The following is a 5,500-nucleotide window of genomic DNA, read 5'->3' on the forward strand; positions in this document are numbered from 1 at the left end:
AATATGTAACAACATGTCACAACCTGAGGACTGTTTAAAATTAAGACTGTTTAAAATTAATATTGAACGTACCAAATGAAGTACAAAGACTGTTTAAAATTAATATTGTTTAAAAGTAATATTGTATGTACCCAACAAATGTCAAACCGATTGACACCTACAGAATGTTGGAAAACTGTACCTTTTTGCTATGTAAGCTTTGGCAATATGGTTCTCTGTAAACTTTCATGCCAATAAAGCATTTAAATTGGAAATTGGAATTGGAATTGGATAAACCTACAGAGGGCGAGCGAGAGATTTACCTGTAGTGCAGTGACATTGATAAAACAACAGAGGGCGAGCGAGAGATTTACCTGTAGTGCAGTGACATTGATAAACCAACAGAGGACAAGCGAGAGAGTTACAAAAATATGTATTGGAAGTTGAGCATATCTTTGGTTCTGGTGACCCACATTTCACGGCATATGTCCAGGTGCTGACACAGATAAACGGATGCACAACACACACTGCACAGGGGAAAGCTGAGGGAACTCAGGGTTAAGCAGGGGAGCCAGCCACACACAGAATGAGGTAGGCAAGCACAGAATTGGAGCTGGGAATAAGAACCATTAAACAAGATTTCTTGAGCAAAGGGGGTGTGGGAGGAAGCAGCAGCCTCAGACAGGGAGGGTGATGTCCCTGTTGCAGGTGAGTGGAGGGAGGCCTCTCCAAGGTCCATCAGTCCTCGGCTGTGTCTGTCTGCCTGCAGTTAGGGGTCTGGGGGAAGGGCAGTGTTGGCCAGAGACAGGAAGGAACCATTTGGGAGGCCAGCACATGGCCAGGACTACCCCACCCCCCGGAGATAGGCAGACTCAACTTGGACTGACCCACACCTGGGGGGCGGGCTTCAGGTGGAGGAAGCAGCAACCTGATAGGTTGGGGGGCTGTGGAGTGGGAGGAGGTAAGTTTGAGTGACAGGTCTGGACTATTAAAAAGGTTGACCCATGTGCGTTTCAGTCTTTCTGACTGCGGGATGGTGCTTTCATATTTGGTGAGTGGCTGTTTTGACTGTAATTTACAGTAAGTGTTCAGGTAATGTAGTATTTTGTGTCTCTTTAGTGTTGAAACCATTTCTGAGTGTCCAGGTAATGAATGTTGGTCTGTGTGTCTGTGTGAACCGGGTCCCTTTGGCCATTCTGTGTTAGTGTGTGTGAGATTCTCTGGTGTGAGCGAGTCCTGTCTCAATCTCTCTCTCTCCCAGCCCCTCTCTCACTGCTGCAGGCTCGGTCCCGGTGAAAGGATGGATGGATGGAAGAGAGATCAGGCCGGCTGTTCCATTGGTGCCATGTGGGATGGTGAGATTCAATCTTTAATCTCTCTCTCTCTCTCTCACTCACTTACTCACTCACTCACTCACTTTTCACTCCACGCTGCCTGCTTGCTTCGGGTTGTGTTCCCAGGTGTTGGGAGGAAGATTTCTGAGCTGTGGCTCCAGGTGGACGGGTGGAGATCGGGAGGAGGCGCAGACCAGGTGTGACCGTCAATCTCGCGCGCTCTCTCAATCTCGCGCTCTCTCAATCTCGCGCTCTCTCAATCTCGCGCTCTCTCAATCTCGCGCTCTCTCAATCTCGCGCTCTCTCAATCTCGCGTTCTCTCAATCTCGCTCTCTCAATCTCGCTCTCTCAATCTCGCTCTCTCTCAATCCAATTCCAATTCAAATGCTTTATTGGCATGAAAGTTTACAGAGAACCATATTGCCAAAGCTTACATAGCAAAAAGGTACAGTTTTCCAACATTCTGTAGGTGTCAATCGATTTGACATTTGTTGGGTACATACAATATTACTTTTAAACAATATTAATTTTAAACAGTCTTTGTACTTCATTTGGTACGTTCAATAATAATTTTAAACAGTCTTAATTTTAAACAGTCCTCAGGTTGTGACATGTTGTTACATATTTGGCCCCAAGGTATGGTCTGTCTCCTTCTCCTAGGACTAATCTCAATTTTGACAGGTCATCCAATTCCTTGAAATCTGGGGTTGTTTGGCTTAGCTTGTTGAATAATATGTTTCTTGATGTGTTGAATTTTTCGCATTTTAGGAGGAAATGCATCTCTGTTTCAACCTCGCGGGCCAGACATTGATCGCATATTCTATTCTCTCTAGGCTTCCAGGATTTCTTGTATCTGCCTTTTTCAATTTCCAGTTGGTGGTCGCTTAGTCTGTACCTGGTGAGGGTCTGTCTCTGTTTTGTGTCTCTGATGGTCGTGAGGTATTCTGCCAGTTTATATTCTCTTTTTAGGGCCCGGTAACATTCTAATCTGCTTTGGCTTTCGGTTACTTTGTTCCAATGTTCCAGGTAGGTTTCTTTGCATTTTTTAATGATTTGGTTCACTCGGATTGGTGTTTGGACGGCTGTGTTGGTCTGGGGCTGGTCAGGGTCCGGCTGAGTACTTAGTTTCAGTAGCAGCTGACTCAGGGGACTCTTTTCTGGGTTTAGCTCTTGGGTCTGAAAGGCTTTGAAATGAAGGGTGTCTGGGGAGCTAGATTTGAGGTGATTTAGGAAGTTTAGTGCTCGTTTTTGGATGTTTATTATCAGTGGGTATCTGCCTAGTTCGGCTCTGCATGCATTTGTTGGCGTTTTTCTTTGGGTGCGAAGGATGCTTCGGCAGAATTCTGCATGTAAGGCTTCTATTGTGTGTTTTTCCCATTTAGTGTAGCTTTGGTGATTTAGCGGGCCCCATACTTCACTACCGTGCAGTGCAATGGGCAGGATTATGCTGTCAAATATTTTGAGCCAGATTTTGATTGGGATTTGGATGTTGTAGAATTTTCTTTTTATTGCATATAGGGCTCTTCGGGCTTTTTCTTTTAGTGCATTCACTGCTATGCTGAAGCTCCCTGATGCTGTAATAGTTAGACCAAGGTAGGTGTAGCTCATAGTGTGTCCTATAGTGGTATCACTGAGGGTAAACTGGTATTTGTTTTCCTGACATCTGGGCCTTTTTTGAAAAATCATGATGTTGGTTTTCTTTAGATTTACTGTTAGAGCCCAATTTTGGCAGTATTTGTCGAGTAGGTCTAGTTGTTGCTGTAATCCCTGTTCTGTGGGAGACAGCAGAACCAGGTCGTCCGCATAGAACAGGGATTTCACTTCTCCATCCAGGAGACGGAGACCTGGTGACTCGCTTTGCTCCAGCATGTCTGCTAATTCATTTATGTATATGTTAAACAGGGTCGGGCTCAAATTGCAGCCCTGCCGGACGCCTCTTCTCTGGGTGAAGAAATCGGTGCGTTTGTCTCCAATTTTGACCCCGCATTTGTTTTTCAGATACATTGATTTAATAAGGTCATAGACTTTGCCCCCTATTCCACACTGAAGAAGTTTATAATAGAGCCCTTCGTGCCATATAGAGTCAAAGGCTTTCATGAAGTCGATGAAACAGGCGAATATTTTCCCATTTTTTGTTTGGTGTATATGTTTTCCAATGAGGGTGTGAAGGGTATAGATATGGTCGGCGGTGCGGTGTTTTGGAAGAAAGCCTATTTGGTTTTTTCTGAGGATATTATGTTTGTTAAGAAAATCAAGTAATCTACTATTTAGAATACTGCAGAATAACTTCCCTAGACAACTGTTGACACAGATGCCGCGGTAGTTATTTGGGTCTGATTTGTTTCCACTTTTATATATGGGGGAGATTAGTCCTTGGCACCAGATATCGGGAAAACAGCCTGAACGTAATATGATGTTGAATAATTTGAGTACCGCAACCTGCATCTCCATATTGCTGAACTTGAGCATTTCATTTTTGATGTTGTCTGGGCCACAGGCTTTCTTTAGGTGGAGAGATTTTGTTTTTGTGGCCAGTTCTTTCCATGTGATTGGGGAGTCTAGAGGGTTTTGGTTGTCTTTAATTGTTGCTTCTAATGTGTGGAGTTTTTCTGTGACCTGATGTTGACTTGGGTTTGTTTCGTTTATTGGGATGTCTTTGTAGAGGTTTTCAAAATGTGTTCTCCAGATGTCGCCATCTTGGATTGGTAATGCTTGCAATTGTGTTGTACTCAGGTTATTCCACATTTCCCAGAATTGTTTTGGATTGGTGGAGTTTTCAATTTCTTCGAGTATTTTGTGGGTATAGTTTTGTGTTTTGTTCCTAATGGTGTGTTTATATCTTTTGAGGGTTTCATTGTATCTAGTACGTAGGTCCGGATTGTTTGGTTGGCGATGCTTTTGGTTTGATATTTTTCTCAGGTCTTTTCTGGCATTTTTGCATTCGTGGTCAAACCATTTCTTATTTTTATTTTGTCTTTTGTGACGCTTCCTCTTCTGTTTCACAAAGTCGGCTTTTACAGCTGCCTCATGGAAGATCATATTTATATCCTCTATGGCCATGTTTACACCATCTCTGGTGATCTCGTATGGGTTTTCTTTAAATTTTGATATTTTACTTGTGATATCAGGTGACTTTAGTGCTGTGATGAATTTTTCTCCACTGTCTGGGGCCCATCTGTATGTCTGGTTTATTTTATGGAGCTTACTGGGTTCCTTTTTCGTGTCTGTAGTTTGGGCAGAAAGTTTAAGGTACATATTTATTTGGTTATGGTCTGAGAGGGGGGATTGCTGCCTGACAGTGAATGAGTTGATATCGCAGGGGTCCAGGTCAGTGATTGTATAGTCCACCACACTAGACCCAAGATTTGAGGAGTATGTGAGTCTCCCTAGGGAGTCCCCTCTGAACCTACCGTTAACTATGTACAGGCCTAAGGCTCGGCAGAGTTGCACTACCTCCCTACCGCTTTTATTTATTTCACGATCAAGGTTGTTCCGATTTGCGATGGCTGGTGTGACATCTAAAGGGGTCTTGCCAAACACATGGTTGTTTCCCTGTGGGTCTATGAAGTCAGGTTCACAACCGGTCCTTGCATTTAGGTCCCCACATATTATCACCTTTCCTTGGGCCTGGAAATGGCTGATTTCCATGTGGAGAGTATCAAATAACTCCTCTTCGAAATATGGCGATTCTATTGGAGGTATGTAGATCGCACATAAGTAAACATCTTTTTTTGCTATTCTTATATTTTTATCTAGTTTTAGCCATACGTGTGATTTTCCCTGTTTTACCGGTGAGATGTGTTTGTCCAGTTCTCCCTTATACCACACCAATATTCCCCCGGAGGTTCTGCCCTTGCGTGTTTTAGTGTCTCTCTCTCTCTCTCTGTCCCTCTCTCTCTCTGTCCCTCTCTCGCTCTGTTCCACTCTCTCTGTCCCTCTCTCTCTCTCTGTCCATTTCACTCTCTGTCCCTCTCTCTCTCTGTCTCTCTCTCTCTGTCCCTCTCTCTCTGTCTCTCTATCTCTCTCTCCCTCTCTCTCTATATATATATATATATCTCTGTCCCTCTCTCTCTCTGTCCCTCTCTCTCTGTCCCTCTCTCTCTGTCCCTCTCTCTCTCTGTCCCTCTCTCTCTCTGTCTCTCTCTCGCTCTGTCCCTCTCTCTCTGTCCCTCTCTCTCTCTGTCCCT

At 44.0% G+C, this 5,500-nt stretch overlaps 1 long non-coding RNA gene across 2 annotated transcripts in view; it reads left to right on the top strand.

Moving 5' to 3' along the window:
* The first annotated feature begins 1,007 nt into the window (after positions 1-1,007).
* Positions 1,008-5,500, top strand: part of LOC147093185 (uncharacterized) — a 51,524-nt gene continuing 47,031 nt past the window's right edge. The window contains exon 1 of one of the 2 annotated variants that reach the window (XR_015074680.1): positions 1,008-1,030. This is a non-coding gene — a long non-coding RNA (uncharacterized LOC147093185). Of the gene's footprint in view, positions 1,031-1,232; positions 1,335-5,500 lie in introns of those variants that run through there. The other variant, XR_015074681.1, reaches the window with a different exon arrangement.

Source organism: Somniosus microcephalus, unplaced genomic scaffold (assembly GCF_052327205.1).
Source record: "Somniosus microcephalus isolate GS21.2 unplaced genomic scaffold, FLI_Smic_1.0 unresolved_chr1, whole genome shotgun sequence".
In the NCBI taxonomy this organism is placed as follows: Eukaryota; Metazoa; Chordata; class Chondrichthyes; order Squaliformes; family Somniosidae; genus Somniosus; species Somniosus microcephalus.